This window comes from Schistocerca cancellata, chromosome 2 (assembly GCF_023864275.1).
Source record: "Schistocerca cancellata isolate TAMUIC-IGC-003103 chromosome 2, iqSchCanc2.1, whole genome shotgun sequence".
Taxonomy (NCBI): Eukaryota; Metazoa; Arthropoda; class Insecta; order Orthoptera; family Acrididae; genus Schistocerca; species Schistocerca cancellata.
In genome coordinates, this window is record NC_064627.1 from 930,204,595 (window position 1) to 930,223,396 (window position 18,802).

The 18,802-nt window shown below is 43.9% G+C and overlaps 1 non-coding gene across 1 annotated transcript; it reads right to left on the minus strand.

Moving 5' to 3' along the window:
- Nucleotides 1–15,864: 15,864 nt before the first annotated feature.
- On the minus strand, nt 15,865–15,937 carry Trnaa-agc (transfer RNA alanine (anticodon AGC)). Its single transcript has one exon. It is a non-coding gene; the product is annotated as a tRNA-Ala (tRNA).
- Between the last annotated feature and the right edge of the window lie 2,865 nt (nt 15,938–18,802).

Consider the following 18,802-nt stretch of genomic DNA (forward strand, 5'->3'; position numbering starts at 1 on the left):
TACTACCAGCATCACCTGTCAAGATTGCGGATGCCCATCACATCCCAATACTCCTTGTGCCCCGCCTCCCATCTGTGTCAACTGTGTAAAGAACCATTTGCCTTGCTCAGCAGACTGCAGGATTCTCCAAAAAGAAAGGAAAATCATGGAGTGCAAGACCCTGGACCGACTGACCTACACTGAGGCTAAGAGGAAATTTGACCTCCTACATCGTGTACACATGAATCATCTTAAGCTGCCACTACAACAGTTCTAGCGCCATCAGCACTGCCAACCCCAGTCACCTCTCAGAGCCAGAAGACTACACCTGCCCCTTTGATGGTGGGGGGCACTTCCCTCCCTGTTGCTCCTGTACCACCAACTTCAGGAGCAACCCCCCCAACCATCAGGGACGTCCGCCCCACTTCTAAGCCGGAAAAGCGTACAACTTCTTTGGCTGCTCTCGCTAGGAAGGGGTCCCTTGTGTCACTCCCTTCCCAGGTTTCTGCTGCTAGTGGGAAAGATGACACCTGCCAGAGGGTGAAGAGCCCAAAAGCAGCTGGTCGCAGGGCTTCACACTCATCGTCAGTCCTGGAGACTGAATCAGTGAAGTCCTCCCAGCCAGGGAAACCCAAGTAACAGCGAGAGGAATCCAAAAAGAAGGTCCCCACGACCAAGGGAATTGTGGTGGCACCCACAGCACTGCTACCTCCAAGCTCTGTGTCTGCTGATGAGGTGGTAATTCTGGTGTCCGCTGCGGACCTAGATCTCGCCAGACCCTCAGACAAAATGGATATAGACTGCCCAGGCAAAAAGTCGGTGGCAGCAGGTGATCCTGAGGTGTAAACTGCCTCATTGAATGTTCCATGCCTTCCCAGTCTCACGATGACATCTTCCTCCAGTAGAATTGTGGCAATTTTTCCTACCGCCTGGCTGAGGTATGGCAACTATTAAGCTTTACACCTGCTTTCTGCATTGCCCTCCGGACCCCTGCCCTCCATGGCTATAAGAGGTACTGCAGGAACTGTATTGACTGTAATCGAGTGTCAGGTGGATTTTGCGTTTATGTCCTAAACTCAGTCTGTAGTGAACCTGTACCCCTTCAAAACCCTTTTGAAGCTGTGGCTGTCAGAATAAGGACGACATAGGAAATAACTGTCTGCAATGTATATCTTCCTCCAGATGGTGTAGTATCCCTGAATGTATTAACTGCACTGATCGATTAACTCCCTACACCTTTCCTACTTTTGCGAGATTTTAATGCCCATAACCCCTTGTGGGTTGCACCATACTTACTGGCTGAGGCAGAGATGTCGAAATTTTATTGTCTGAGTTCGACATCTGCCTCTTAAATACTGGGGCCACCACACATTTCAGTGCGGCTCGAGGTAGTTACTCGGCCATTGATTTAGCAATTTGCAGCCCAGGACTTCTCCCATCTATCCACTAGAGAGCACATGGCGACCTGTGTGGTAGTGACCACTTCCCCATCTTCCTGTCACTGCCCCAGTGTCAAGCCCATGAACGCCTGCCCAGATGGGCTTTAAACAAGACAGACTGGGAAACTTTCACCTCTGCTGTCACTGTCGAATCTCCCCCGTACTGGAACATTGATGTGATGGTTAAGCAGGTGACTACAACAATCGTTCCTGTGGCAGAAAACACGATCCCTCGCTCTTTAGGGTGCCCCCGGTGAAAGACAGTCCCTTGGTGGTCGCTGGAAGTCACTGAAGCAATTAAGGAGCATTGGCAATGTGGTGTCACCGCCAGACACCACACTTGCTAGATGGTAGCCTTTAAATCGGCTGCGGTCCGTTAGTATACGTCAGACCCGCGTGTCGCCACTATCAGTGATTGCAGACCGAGCGCCGCCACACGGCAGGTCTAGAGAGACTTCCTAGCACTCGCCCAGTTGTACAGCCGACTTTGCTAGCGATGGTTCATTGCCTACTTACGTTCTCATTTGCCGAGACGATAGTTTAGCATAGCCTTCAGCTACGTCATTTGCTACGACCTAGCAAGGCGCCATTATCAGTTACTATTGATATTGTGAATCATGTACTGTCAAAACCGACGTTCATCATTAATGGATTAAAGTTAAGTATTCCACCAGCTACGTCCGTTTTTCTAAATTCTAATTTCCTTGTCCTGTTCCAGAACTCACGCCAGCCTGCGTGAGCTAAAACGCGTGCATTTCAGCCTCCTCTAGTAACACGGTGTTGGCTCTCCTGCCAAACACAACAGGCGAGCTCTACAGTGGCATAAGCGGCACCCTTCCCTGGAGCACCTTATAGCCTTTAAACGGCTCCGTACTTGCGTCCGCCAACTTATCAAACGACGGAAGCAGGAGTGTTGGGAGAGTATGTCTCGGCCATTGGGTACCATACGTCACCTTCCCAAGCCTGGGCAAAGATCGAACGTGTTTTCGGGTATCAGACCCCAACAGGTGTTCCCGGTGTTAACATAAATGGCGTGTTATCTACCGCCGCAAACGCGATTGCCGAGCTCTTTGCTGAGCACTATGCTCGAGCCTCTGCGTCAGAAAATTACCCCCCAGCCTTTTGCACTCTCAAATGTCGGCTGGAAGGGAAAGTCCTCTCTTTTACCACACGCCACAGTGTGTCCTATAACAGCCCATTTACAGAGTGAGAGCTCCTCAGTGCCCTTGCACATTGCCCTGACACAGCTCCTGGACCAGATCAGATCCACAGTCAGAAGGTTAAACATCTCTCATCTGACAACAAGCGACATCTCCTCAACATCTTCAAACGGATCTGGTGCGATGGCATCTTCCCATCGCAATGGAGAGTAAGCACCATCATTCCGGTGCTCGAAACTGGTAAAAACCCACTTTATGTGGATACCTATTGGCCCATCAGCCTCACCAATGTTCTTTGTAAGCCGCTGGAACGTATGGTGTGTCGGCGGTTGGGTTGGGTCCTGGAGTCACATGGCCTATTGGCTCCATGGCAGGGCAGCTTCTGCCAGGGTTGCCCTATCACTGATGATCTTGTGTCCCTCGAGTCTCCATCCGAACAGCCTTTTCTAGACGCCAACACCTGGTTGCTGTCTTTTTTTATTTACGAAAAGCGTATGACACGACCTGGCGACATCATACCCTTGCCACATTGTATGAGTGGGGTCTCCGAGGCCCACTCCCGATTTTTATCCAGAATTTTCTGTCGCTTCGTACTTTCCGTGTCCAAGTTTGTGAGTTTGTGCCTCCCTTAGTTCCCCCCCCCCCCCCCCTCTGTATCCAGGAGAACAGAGTCCTGCAAGCCTCTGTATTGAGTGTCTCTATGTTTAGTGGCCCTTAATGGTCTAGCAGCAGCTGTAGGGCCATCTATCTCACCTTCTCTGTATGCAGACGACTTCTGCATTTCGTACTGCTCCACCAGTACTGGTGTTGCTGAGCGGCGCCTACAGGGAGCCATCCACAAGGCGCAATCATGGGCTGTATCCCACGGTTTCCAGTTTTCGGCCGCAAAGTCCTATGTTATGCATTTCTGTTGGCGTCGTACCGTTTATCCAGAACCAGAACTTTACCTTAATGCCAATCCACTCAGTGTAGTGGAGACATGTCGATTCTTAGGACTGGTTTTCGATGCCCGATTGACTTAGCTTCCTCACCTTCGTCAGCTTAAGCGGAAGTGCTGGCAGCACATCAATACTCTCCACTGCCTGAGCAACACCAATTGGGGTGCAGATCGCTCTACGCTGCTGCAGCTCTACAGTGCCCTTGTTCAATCCTACCTTGACTATGGGAATCTGGTTTATGGTCCAGCGGCGCCCTCAACATTGTGTTTACTCGACCCTGTGCACCACTGTGGCGTTCGCCTAGCGACAGGAGCTTTTAGGACGAGTCCAGTGACCAGCGTCCTTGTGGAAGCTGGAGTGCCTCCCTTGCAGGTTAGGCATGCACAACTGCTGGGCAGTTATGTAGCACACATTCGTAGTTCTCCTGCGCATCCGAATCACCTTCTCCTTTTTCCACCCACAGCGGTTCATCACCTGCATCGGCAGCCCAGGTCAGGGCTTCCAATTGCATTTCGTGTCCAATCCCTTCTTTCTGAATTGGAGTCCTTGCCTTTACCACCTTTACATGAGGTTCATTCGCGTAGACTTCCATGGTGTACACCTAGGCTGCAGCTGTGCCTGGACCTTTTTACATGGCCCTAAGGACTCTGTTAACCTCGCGGCTTTCTGCTGCCACTTCCTCTCGATTCATGACAAATACTGAGGCCATGAAGTGGTTTACACTGACTGCAGGATACAGCCATGATAGCCTCTACTCAAGTACACAAATGGTTCACTGCGAATAGCCTAACCTTAAATATTTCAAAAACCATTATGATACAGTTTCTGACAAAAAACAAAAAAATTAAAGCTCCTGAAATACATGTTAACAATCACAAAATTAATGAAACCACATATACAAAATTCCTAGGTATCCAGATAGACAGTCACCTAAGATGGAAAGAACAAATTGATCAGCTGGTCAAGAAACTTAGCTCATCATGCTTTGCACTAAAAGCTCTCCATCAGTTAGTAGACAGAGAAATAATGTTGTTCTCATACTTTGCATATTTCCATTCTGTTCTCTCCTATGGCATAATCTTCTGGGGAAATGCTGCAGGTGTTGAAAAAGTCTTCAAAATACAAAAGCGAGCAGTGAGGCTAATATGTGGGGTCCCTAATGGGACATCTTGTTAGATGTCTCTTCAAATCTCTCAGGATACTTATCATCACAGGTCAGTATATACACTCACTAATGTTATTTGTAGCCAACAACAGGGAACTGTGTCAGAAAAATTGTGACATCCACAACCATGACACAAGGCAGGTGAAAAATTTTCATCAAGGCTCTGCATCTCTCACTAAAGTACATAGGGGAGTTACTGAGTCAGGTATAAAGGTCTTCAATAAGCTCCCCATCAATATAAAAAAGGAAATAAATAATGTACAGGTTTTCAAAAGGAAACTAAAATTATTTCTCATCAAACAAACTTTCTATAAAATGAATGAATACTTAGAGTTATGATGTACAAGAGTGGGGGAAACTGCGTAAGAAAAGCTCTCAAAGATAAAGTGTGATGCTGTTACTTGTAGTTTAACTGAAATTGTGGTGAAAAAATGTAAATTTATCTGTTTCATTATGAGAAAATGTGAACTCCCATGTATCCCACTCTCTTGAGCATTCACTTAAACCTCTTCTTAAGGAATGCAGTTAAAACTTGTATTCATTCAAACCATGACCATGAAGAAAATTTACTTCCTTATATATGTCAGTAGCATAAAAATATGCACTGTCACTTATTCTACTATTTTAAACAATCACTTAAACTGTTTTTGGCATAATGCGGGCTTTAATACTGCATGTAAGTAATTGTTCTTGTAAAATAAACCAATGTGTGTGCAATGTGATGTATAAATGTTAATGTACTACTGTAATTGCATCAATTGACTTGTGCTATATTACTTGTACACTGGCTGTATAATATTTAATGAACAGGACCAAATAAATAAATAAAGGCTCAATGGCTGATGCTCATGTCAGCTTCGCATATGTCCATGGAGGACATATTGAACAGCATTCCTGGCTCTGTGGCTGCCGTGCTTTCACTGCCGAGCAAGTGGCTATATCTCGTGCTCTTGAGCACATCCGTTCATGCCCTGGGGAAGCGTTTCTTCTGTGTACTGACTCCTTGAGCAGCCTACAAGCTCTCGACCAGTGCTACCCTCGTCATCCTTAGACAGCGACCATCCAGGAGTCCATCTATGCCCTGGAATGGTCCGGTCGATCAGTGGTGTTTCTCTGGACCCCAGGTCACATCGGAATCCCAGGCAATGAACTTGCCGACAGGCTGGCCAAGCAGGCTATGCAGAAACCGCTTCTGGAGATGGGCATCTCTGAACCTGACCTGCGTTCTGACTTACGCTGAAGGATTTTTTGGCTTTGGGAGACGGAATGGCATAACAGTACGCACAACAAACTGCATTAAGGAGACTACGAATATGTGGAAGTCTTCCATGCGGGCCTCTCACAAGGAATCAGTTGTCCTCTGCCGGCTCCGCATTGACCACGTTTGGGCGACCCACAGTTACCTCCTGCACCGTGAAGACCCGCCTCAGTGTTGGTGCGACGCCCTGTTGACAGTGCCCCATATTCTGGTTCACTGTCCCACTTTGACTGCCCAGTGACGAAATCTTGGGTTAATCTGTTGCAGCATCTCTGGCTTCTCCTTTTTATTCTTGTGGTTGGCCAGCCACTGTAACCTGCTTTCTTGTTTTACTCTCTTCTGTTTTTAGCATCTCTCTGTTGTTTTCTTGTCTTCTTTTGTTCCTTTTAGTGTTCTTTGGCTTTCCTTCTTGTGGTTTTTCCTTTCTTTCCGTTTTGTGTTATATGTCTCTTCTGTTTTATTCTCACACTTGTGGCATTGTTTTACTAGGAACAAGGGACCGATGACATCGTAGTTTGGTCCCTTCCCTCCTCTTTTAACCAACCAACCCCAGTGACTCGAGGGAAGTGCCAGCATGCTGCTTGACAAGGTTATACTGACACTAGTGCAATATACCTTTTCACGAGTAGGAACGTGGTGTGCAAACGTTTGTCAGTAGTCTTGATTTCCATTAAATCTATTAACACTGTACAGAATACAGAAATTCATTACTGATATCGCTAATGTACATAGAATTTGTGCAAGCCAAACTGCACTGCTAGATGGAAAATCTGAGAAAGACCACCTCTCTTGCCACATGCTGCCCACACTTCAGCTTGCAGTCAAACTATATCCTTAGCGTGTATAACTTTGTAATTGCCTGTGCAGTTATTCAATAACCTTGAAAATGTCCATTATTACCTTTGTTGAGCAGAGTGGATAGTGTCTTGAAGAGTTGATAAAATAAACAATAGGGACAAAATGTGGGTAATGGATTGTAACAAATTAAATTGGGTGATGCTGAGGAAATGAAATTAGGAGATGGACTACTAAAAGTAGCACATTTTGCTAATTGACAGGAAAGTAAGTAATGGACAAACTTGGTTTTGAAGCATTTATATTTCTTTTAAGCTGTAGGAACATTTTAAAAGCATTCACTGGTTAAAAGCACACATTTCGTTAAATACAGTTCTGACAAATTTTAGGTGTTAGACCTATATGTTTCATCCACTAGGAGGTACTAATTTTTTGTGTTATTGTAGTCATTCGTTGAAATGAGAATTTGAAGAGTATAGGTATGTCCTGAGTTGTTCTATGATGGTCAGTTGGGAAAATGGTGTACCTGCAGGTCATCATGTGTAAAATTCACTGCTTATGTGATAGTTACTGGTGTTAAGCTATGGTAGATGATGGTTAACTATTAAAAAATAGTTTGAACTTGGTGACAGGTGTCCAGTAAGATGGGTTAACTTTCTGTTAACAATAGTTAAGTCGGAAAGACAGTCGAGAAAGGAATTTAAGTTTGGAGGTAGACCTGTTGCTCACAATTAAATTGTGTTAATTCTCGTCCATGTATGGAGGAAACTGCAATAAAGTATTATCTGTGGCTCGGACATGAAAGAAGGAAATAAATAGGTGTTTTATGTCTCACTGACTGAACACTGCCCCAGGGGGATAGCCACTCTTTAGTGAGTTCATGCTCGGCTACCACAGGGCCCCAGACTTTGCAGCATCTTTTCCCTTCTGTGTTGCATGTCTATTCTCTTGCTGTTCTTTTTCACCTCCTTTGGGGAACATGTCTGGGCTGTTTTTGGAAATGTATTCTGCATTTTTGGTAGTCAGTATCAGAATACTCTCCATTGTTTATTTTCTCTTTCTTCGTTCACCTTCTCCTACACTTCCTATGCTTCGGCGTGTGAGGTTCCTGTGTGCTCCTGAATGCAGATCCACGCATCTGATGCATAACAGGTGACTGGGTAATGTGTAGTTCCCAGCCCCTGGTCGACAGGTAGGGTTTGCATGTACCCCCTGGTAAACGCAAGGCCGAGGGATGGATGATTCCATGAGCTGCTACCTTCCCATATTTCAGATTGGTCCCTCTGTCAAGTGTCTGAGAGGTGTGACCTGAGGTGTGAACAATCACCTAAGGCAGGTGTGCCCCTTCTGAAGGGGTCCCCCAGTTGGAAGGAGCGCGCCATTGGAGACATTGGCAATTGTGGGGGATTTTCTTGCAATGAGCCAATCGTCATCACAGTCAATGGCTCTGAGATGTAAATGGAATGAGGCTAACGATTCAGAGACTCTCCCAGCTGCACCAAGGTTCCTTGTGGTTTCATGTACTGAAGACGACCAATCTTTCGCTATGGTAAATCCATTTGTTATTCAGAAAGGTGTTGATGCAATTGCTGGCCCTTTGAAATCCTGCTCTCGTTTACACAATGGCACTTTGCTTTTGGAGACTACTTCCGATTATCAAGCACAACAGTGGTTTGCAGCTTCACTCCTCCATGGCTATCCTGTTCATGTCAAGGCCCAATGAACACTGAATTCTTCCCGTGGTGTTGTTTCCTCTAGGCTGCTCGATGGTCTGACCGAGGCAGAAATCCAAACGCATATTCAGGTCAGGACTCTGTGTAGGCCAGTCCATTAAGGGATGTTATTGTCGTGTAACCACTCCACCATAGGCTGTGCATTATGAACAGGTGCTCTATTGTGTTGAAAGATGCAGTAGCCATACCCGAATTGCTCTTCAACAGTGGGAAGCAAGGAGGTGCTTAAAACATGAGTGTAGGCCTGTGCTGTGATTGTGACACGCAAAACAACAAGGGGTGCAAGCCTCCTCCATGAAAAACATGACCACACCATAACACCACCGCCTCCAAGTTTTACTGTTGGCCCTACACACACACCTGGCAGATGACGATCACCGTGTATTCACCATACCAACACCCTGCCATCGGATCGCCACATTGTGTACCGTGATTCTGTGATCCCACCCAATGTTTTTCCACTGTTCAGTCGTCCAATGTTAAAGGCTCCTTACACCAAACTAGGCATCGTTTGGCATTTACTGGCATGATGTGTGGCTTATGAGTAGCCGTTTTCTCACCTCCCGCCTAACTGTTATAGTACTTGCAGTGGATCCTGATGCAGTTTGGAATTCCTGTGTGATGGTCTGGATAGATGTCTGCCTATTACACATTATGACCCTCTTCTACTGTCGGCGCTCTCTGCCAGTCAACAGACAAGGTCGGCCTGTACGCTTTTGTGCTGTATAAGTTGACACCCCATCACCTGACCGTTCGAAGTCTGTGAGTTCTGTGGAGCTCCCCATTCCGGTCTCTCACGATGTCTAATGACTACAGAGGTCGCTGATATGCAGTACCTGGCAGTAGGCGGCAGCACAATGCACCTAATATGAAAAAACGTATGTTCTTGGGGGTGTACGGATACTTTTGATCACATAGTGTATATGTCAAGGTGATGGTGGTCTTCACAAGGACTTGGTAATACATTTAAGTCAACTGCACTGTTTTATTCAAGCAAAGCAAGTTAAACAAACATTTTATATAGGTATAACATAAGGTACACACTGGAAAATACTGCACTTTCAAAAATACTGCAGGTTAAGTCTTCCCTTCAGATTTTTGACAGAAGACTTGTAGCACTTCTTCTCCTGTGAATTTGATGTTCCTGTTGATGTGCATCACAGCTCAACCATTGTTGGTTTTCTGCCATGATGCTATGAAGATTGGTTTTTATGTATTGCACGTACAATATGATTGCGCGCGGGCTCTTCTTCCTGTGGTGGCACATTGGAGTGTGAATGTATAGTGCGAGAGAACTTACTGTCCTCTCCTTGTTTCCACTCACAATAACTAGACGGAACAAGTTGCCTGGTATAATTGTTTATTACATTAAACGTTACAACTTGCATAGGCAGCGCGCCAACTGCGGCTCCTGGCTTAGCTGGAAGACATACACGCCCGTCCACTACGGGGTCTCACAGCTACCTGTCCGGCCGTTACAACGGCTAATCCTACCTGCGCGCACAAAGGACCTGGGAGGTCCACTTCCGCACATAGGTTGCAAATTCTTCCGACGGGGAGCAGACTATACTGGACAGTCTGACCTGCTCAGTTTGAAGCTGCCACTAGATGGCAGTTGGAGTGAGTAGCAGAGTCCAAACATACTCCCACTCTAAAATGAGTTATCTCATTTTACAAATACCATAATTTTAAGAAACAACAAAACCAAAACAAGTAAACAATAAAAAATATAACTGGGTACAAGATCAATGCACATAAATATGAATACACTAAGATTTTTTACAAATAACCAACATTTTAACAAACAACAACACCAAAACAAAGTAAACAATAAAAATACAACTAGACACAATATCAATGCACATAAAACATGAATATACTAACATTTGGGATGCCCACATCACCAAACACCACTGTCATGCTGCATGTGAAACACGATGGGTACTAACATGCAGGACACAAAACAATAAAGTATTAATATTATACTGCATAAAAACATGAAATCAATACTAACAGCAGTTAGTCCACAAGAAACATCCACAGCCTCCCAAGCTGATTTTATGAATTATGAGGTTATACCAGTAAATGGCAATTTGGCAGTGGCTCTGTATCATATACCACTACACAGATCTGAGGGAACACTTAACTGATTCACTGCTTAGGTAGGGGACACAATTTTGCTATAGGCCTCTTAATATGTCCATTAGCAGTTTTTACCTTTACCACACGCACACACTTATCAGGACCGGGAAACAGCTGGTCAATGACACCCAGCCTCCACACCAAGGGAGGCAAATTATCCTCCTTGACCAGCACATGATCGCCGATCTGGGGTTGCCATGCTCCTTCCGATGTCCATTTTTTGCGTTGATGCAGATCATGTATATATTCTGTGGACCACCTCTTCCAAAAGGACTGATGCAACTGCTGCACAAGTTGCCATCTGTGCAACCTGTTGGCGGGAACCTCAAGGACAGAGGATTCAGGATGAGCACAAAGGGGCTGTCCGATTAGGAAATAACCAGGAGTGAGAGCAGCAGGAGAATCTAGATCATCAGAGAGAAGACACAACGGCCTTGAATTCAAGTATGCTTCTATCTGAATTAACACAGTAGTCAGTTCTTCAAAAGTCAGCACTGCATTGCCGACGACACGTTTGAGATGAGACTTCATGCATTTGATTCCTGCCTCCCAGAGTCCACCAAAGTGAGGGGCACAAGGTGGAGTGAACCTCCAACTGATTCCCTCTGAGGTCGAATAATTCACCACACCTTCAACAGTAACATCGTTGGAGAGAAAACGTTTAAGCTCATTGTCTGCACCTACAAATGTGGTGCCATTGTCACTGTACATGTGAGAAGGTTTCCCTCTTCTTGCAATGAATCTCCTGAGGGCGGCCAAAAATGAACTTGTTACCAAGTCACTAACTAATTCTAAGTGGACGGCCGTGGGAGCTATGGCAGTGGCGGCAGGGGTGGTTTTATCAAAGGCTACGGTGACTGTGGTGATATGATTGTACAAGAGGACACAATATTTGTGTCTGGAGTGAGCCCTGCATTGACAGATATTGATATAGAGGAGCATTTTGGTTCAATTGTAGTCATAAAAATTAGACAGGATAACTGGGCCACTCACTCCACAGGAATGCCACAACGCTATCAAAAGGGCATTTGGCGCAGTTCAACATAGTGAATATGGTAATGAGATCGCTTTGTTGAAGGCCAGCTCCCCTATTTCACATAATAGCAAATTAAGGGATTTGCACCCGTTTGTTGACGCCGAAGGTATTTTACGAGTGGGAGGGAGATTAATGAATGCTGATGTACCATATGATGAGCACCATCCTATTATCATACCGCCTAAGCATCATTTGACAAAAATTCTCATAATAGATGACATGAAAAACTGTTGCACGCTGGGTCACAACTTTTGTTGGCTATGTTGCGTAGGAGGTTTTGGATCCCCAATGGGCGTAACACAGTCAAGGGAGTTATCAGAAAATGTTTAAAATGCTTTAGGTGTAAGTCCAAGACAGCAGTTCAACTCATGGGTCAGCTACCTGCAGCTAGAGTAAACCAGTCTCATCCATTCCAGCACTGTGGAGTAGATTATGCAGGCCCTATTACTGTAAAGCATGGTGGAAGAAGGAGTAAAGTTACCACCAAGGCTTATATTGTTTTATTCATTTGCATGGCAGCCGCAGTTGGCGCGCTGCCTGTGCAAGTTGTAACGTTTAATGTAATAAACAATTATACCAGACAACTTGTTCCATCTAAAACAAGGGGAGGACAGTAAGTTCTCTCGCACTACACATTCACACTCCAATGTGCCACCATGGGAAGAAGAGCCCATCTAGTGGCAGCTTCAAACTGGGCAGGTCAGACTGTCCAGTATAGTCTGCTCCCTGTCGGAAGAATTTGCAACCTATGTGTGGAAGTGGACCTCCCAGGTTCTTTGTGCGCGCAGGTAGGATTAGCCGTTGTAACGACTGGGCAGGAAGCTGCGAGACCCCGTAGCGGACGGGTGTGTATGTCTTCCAGCTAAGCCAGGAGCCGCTGCCTGTGCAAGTTGTAACGTTTAATGTAATAAACAATTATACCAGACAGCTTATTCCGTCTAGTTATTGTGAGTGGAAACAAGGGGAGGACAGTAAGTTCTCTCGCACTACACATTCACACTCCAATGTGCCACCATGGGAAGAAGAGCCCGTGCGCACATTTTTTGTGTGAATGTATAGTGCGAGAGAACTTACTGTCCTCCCCTTGTTTCCACTCACAATAACTAGACGGAATAAGCTGTCTGGTATAATTGTTTATTACATTAAACGTTACAACTTGCACAGGCAGCGGCTCCTGGCTTAGCTGGAAGACATACACACCCGTCCGCTACGGGGTCTCGCAGCTACCTGCCCAGTCGTTACAACGGCTAATCCTACCTGCGCGCACAAAGAACCTGGGAGGTCCACTTCCGCACATAGGTTGCAAATTCTTCCGACAGAGAGCAGACTATACTGGACAGTCTGACCTGCCCAGTTTGAAGCTGCCACTAGATGGCAGTTGGAGTGAGTAGCAGAGTCCAAACAATGATCTTTCTGCTGTGTTATTAGTGATGGGCAGAATTGATAGGAGGTGAAGTGGGACTGCGATCTTTGGAAAACAAGATGAACATTTAAGAGCTTCTGCTGAAGAGGTTAGCTTGTGGTCTTGTTTATTCCAGAACTGATTCCAGATCATAAGTTCCCCTTCCAAAACTGCGAAACGTGGCAAATAATTTTTGTATATTTCAGCACTCTTCAACACATCCCCAGGCGAAACATCAGAAATGTGTTTTGGTATTAGCTTCTTTAATTGACCAACAGCTTCAAGGTGTGCTTTGGTGAATCTGTAGGCTAGTTCAGTGTAAAGAATATCTTGAATAGGAATCCAGATTGCCACTCTAAAGTATTCCTTGTGTGACTCAGCTGGGGCATTCGCTCAATTCTTCTGTAGGGCAGTTGTTTTTATCTCAGTGCCAAATATCTCAGCAAGTTCTTCTGCTGTCTTAAAGACAGGATGAAAGTGTAAAATACTGTCCTGACAGAGATCTTTCAGGCTGTCTTACACTGCTTCCGTGAGTTGCATTGCTCGGAATAGATTGATTTCCTTTTCTCGTAGTTTTGAGCAGGTGGCAACGTTATCCCAAGCACTTTGACAAGTAAACATAAACTTACAGTAAGTTCTAATGACTGCACAGCATGAAATAAGGAAATTGCATTCGTTGCAGCACTACTTCCACTGCAAATGTTACAATGTTTCTGCAGTGCAATATTTGGGCTAGGAAAAATACCTTGAGAATGTAGGACAGCATCATGCATCTCTACCCAACATCTTTCACACAGTTTCTTTATTGTGTGACTCTTCTCTGCTGGTAGAGATGATGGTATTTCTTCCTCTAGTAAGTGTCATTGTTGAGGGGATTCTCTGATGAAGTTCACAACTGAACCAATTATACCGATAGCATTTCGTACGCTGCTGAGAGTACAGGCTTTGCTTAGAGCAAGATTGAGCCATTGACTAGCACATTGACTGTAAATTGCTAATGGCTGTTTCTGTGATGTAATAGCTCGAACTCCTTTAAATTTATCACTCATTCGCTCGTCTGCCATAGGATTGTCTTTGGCAAAAAGACACAGTTAATCAATGCCATTTACTTCAATCTTGTGCAGGATGGTGTTTGCCAAGTTTTCACCAATCAGGTCAGTAACAGCAATGAATTTTAAAAATTCTTCTCTTACAACACTACTCTCGACATCAAAGAAACATTGATAGTGATAATTTGGGATGCTTATATCAGTCGTCTTATTTCCTATTATGGTGAAAAATTTTGATTCCTTTATGGTATCAACCATTTTCCCAGTAATAACATCAGCACAGCAATCTAGTAAATCATTTGTTGTCTTACTGATATAACCGGTATTTTTGAGTGTTGTATTAATACTTTATCGCCTTTGTGTATCTGAAATTTCAGTAAAGCACAAAAGTTTCCCTCTGAAGTAAATTCCAATGATTCACTGGCTATCTAACTGCCTTCATCAGGCAATAATCCATCACTGTGACCCAGCAAGTGTATATTCTGGGCTCTACGTAACATTATTGTCTTTATAATTGGGATTTTGGATTAGTCTTTTTTTCTATTTCGTCCAATCTTCTCTTTCTAATCTCATGCATTCTTATTAAAACATCCGTTGACTTCTCTTCAGCCACGTGCAGAAATTTCTGCCATACAACTATATTTCTCTTCTGATAATCTTTCTCGTAGTTACCGTGTATAATGTTAGTTACTTTTTTATACATTTTCATTGGTTCACTCACTAGTCTTCCTAATTTTACATCATTGTTACCTCATTCTACGCTATCGAAGAGAACACAAGCTTTACAAAATCGCCAGTTAATTTGTTGCTGTAAGCCAGCCAAACAGTTTCTTGTAGCCATTTTCTTCGGAATGACAGCATTTAATTATCTTCTGCAATTTGTGCAAAGCAAAATTTGGTAGAAGGCACCCAAATACATCCATCAGATGTTGACTTCTGTTCACCAAATGACCAATATCATGTTCATCCACAGTCTCGTCATCACATAAACCACTCACATTACATACAGAGGAATTACCAATATAAGCTGAATCCACCATCTCTGGAAGTGATGCCCCTTTTCCAACATTAGTTTTTACAAAAAAAAACAGTGAAGTGTCTTTTGTTGTTTAAAGCCATTCATATCGTATCCTGTTTAACGCACAGTGGGAAGAAAACACAATAATGTATGCTTACAAACAATTCCTGAAGTCATCACATTCATCAAATTCATTTTGCAGATTGCAGCATGCTTGTTTAAATAGTACCGAATAGGAATAGCAGTGCCTCTATTACAGCCAAGTTGCAAGTACATACATGGCTGCAAGTACGTACATGCAAACTGAATGGGTCATGAATCCAATGTTCTAACAAGCGATGTTTTACTCTAACCCAGTCTGGGGGTAGGGTCGCATCAGCCCCTGTGCCCCCCCCCCCTCCCCTCCTCTAAATCTGCCACTGCCTCTACTGACAATGAAATAAACTTCAGTTTTGTTTCGTGAACTATTTCTGTAGTTTAGCATAATCATTATTCTATTTGCATAAACTAATACCGTTGTTATTGTCATACAGGTGAGTTAATAACTGCTGTATTGCATTGTGTTATAACTATATTTGGTTTATTCGGATGCTAGTCAAAAAGATCAGTTTGCAAATTCAAAAAAACTGGCATTAGTAAAATTAAAAACATAAAAAAGGGTACTGTGTATGCTACAGGGGCACAACTCCCAATGTTTACAACTTTACTTCTGCGATAAAGATTGAAGCAGAAGAAATGGATTAAAATTTGTGCTGCAGCCGGGACTCAAACCCGGGTCTTCTTGCTTGCTAGGCAGAAATGCTAACCATTACACCACCACAGCACGAACTACCCAAGCTAAGTGCCCTCCCCTACACAAACTTCTGCTTTAGTGCATCAGCATATCACTTGGGGTGCTGCTGTCCGTGTTGGAGTCAGTGCTTGTTTTGGGGGCTCTTAAGAGGCTGGAAATCTACATTACATTGAGGTAATAACGGGAAACGAGATACTGACACACTGAAGGCAAACCTGGCTTGAACTGAAAACAATGAGAACACAGCAAAGAAAAGCGATATAAAAGCCCGAGGCAAAATATCAGCATCAGAGACATTGAAATTGACAATTAATGAATATTTCCCAGAAGAAACATGTTTACCAAGGCATTTAATGTTTTCTATGCCTATTTTTGACAAAATTTAGAATTTTTGGTCTTCTTTATATGTTTATACCGTCGCAATAATTCATCTCAGCATAACCGTTGACATCAAATTGCCTTCATGGTGGAATACTAAGTTTCAAGATACAGTGTGAGCAACATAAGTCCGAACCCATAACATAACTACTACAGAACTGGTAGATAATGTCGGAATAAAATGTTATGGATATTCTGTAATTTAAATTTTGCATTTATTAAAATAATTGTTGTAAAAGATGTTCAAAATGATCACCTTAGGCATTAGCGCATTTTTCTGCTTCAGTGGTCAAATTGAGAGGCTTCTGATGCACAACTTTTTGTCAATCACGTTTATTGATAACAAATGGGCACAACTTTCTGGTGTCGCCTACAGCTTAGCAGTATTCGCATATGGAATAAAAGAAAATAGAAACAAGGACTGGCACGAAGAACATGCGGACGAGATTATGCCCATCATTGAGGCTAAACAAAGGGCCTCACTTGCTTACAAAAGAAACCTATGTGCAGTAACTCCATCCAGGAGACGTGTACATAATTACTGGCTGAAATTATGTTCAGGTACACAGAGAACAGCTGCTTCTGGGGACACTAAGGTATCAAAAAAGCCGTTTGTCCAACTGTCAGAAAAACCACCTCTGAATAGTGATCAGGTCAAATATCTCACGAATAAGCATCAAACGAAAAAATTACAAGGATCGAAACTCGTCTAGCCTGAAGGGGGAAACCAGATGGCGCTATGGTTGGCCCGCTAGATGGCGCTGCCATAAGTCAAACGGATATCAACTGCGTTTTTTTTTTTTTTTTAAATAGGAACCCCCATTTTTTATTACATATTCGTGTAGTATGTAAAGAAATATGAATGTTTTAGTTGGACCACTTTTTTCGCTTTGTGATAGATGGCGCTGTAATAGTCACAAACGTATAAGTACGTGGTATCACGTAACATTCCGCCAGTGCGGACGGTATTTGCTTTGTGATACATTATCCGTGTTAAAATTGACCGTTTACCAATTGCGGAAAAGATCGATATTGTGTTGATGTATGGCTATTGTGGTCAAAATGCCCAACGGGCATGTGCTATGTATGCTGCTCGGTAACCTGGACGACATCATTCAAGTGTCCGGACCGTTCGCCGGATAGTTACGTTACTTAAGGAAACAGGAGGTGTTCAGCCACATGTGTAACGTCAACCATGACCTGCAACAAATGATGATGCCCAAGTAGGTGTTTTAGCTGCTGTCGCGGCTAATCCGCACATCAGTAGCAGACAAATTGCGCGAGAATCGGGAATCTCAAAAACGTCGGTGTTGAGAATGCTACATCAACATGGATTGCACCCGTACCATATTTCTATGCACCAGGAGTTGCATGGGAATTGCATGGCGACGACTTTGAACGTCGTGTGCAGTTGAGTTCTGCCACTGGGCACAAGAGAAATTACGGGACGATGACAGGTTTTTTTGCACGCGTTCTGTTTAGCGACGAAGCGTCATTAACCAACAGCGGTAACGTAAACCGGCATAATATGCACTACTGGGCAATGGAAAATCCACAATGGCTGAGACAAGTGGAACATCAGTGGGTTAATGTATGGTGCAGCATTATGGGAGGAAGGATAATTGGCCCCCATTTTATCGATGGCAATCTAAATGGTGCAATGTATGCCGATCTCCTGCGTAATGTTCTACCGATGTTATTACAAGATGTTCCACTGCATGACAGAATGGCGATGTACTTCCAACATGATGGATGTCTGGCACTTAGCTCGCGTGCAGTTGAAGCGGTATCGAATAGCATTTTTCATGACAGGTGGATTGATCGTCGAAGCACCATTCCAAGGCCCACACGTACACCGGATCTGACGTCCCCGGATTTCTTTCTGTGGGGTAAGTTGAAGGATATTTTGCTATCGTGATCTACCGACAACGCCTGACAACATGCGTCAGCCCACTGTCAATGCATGTGCGAACATTACGGAAGGCGAATTACGCGCTGTTGAGAGGAATGTCGTTACACGTCTTGCCAAATGCATTGAGGTTGACGGACATCATTTTGAACATTTACTGCATTAATGTGGTATTTACAGGTAATCGCGCTGTAACAGCATGCGTTCTCAGAAATGATAAGTTCCCAAAAGTACATGTATCACATGGGAACAACCGAAATCAAATGTTCAAACGTACCTACGTTCTGTATTTTAATTTAAAAAACCTACCTGTTACCAACTATTCGTCTAAAATACTGAGCCATATGTTTGTGACACATTCATATTTCTTTACATACTACGCGAATATGTAATAAAAAACGGAAGTTCCTATTTAAAAAAACGCAGTTGATATCCGTTTGACTTATGGCAGCGCCATCTAGCTGGCCAACCATAGCGCCATCTGGTTTCCCTCTTCAAGCTAGACAAGTTTCGTTCTTTGTAGTTTTTTCGTTTGACGCTTATTTCGTGATATATATATATATATATATATATATATATATAAGGTGGTCCATTGATCTTGACCGGGC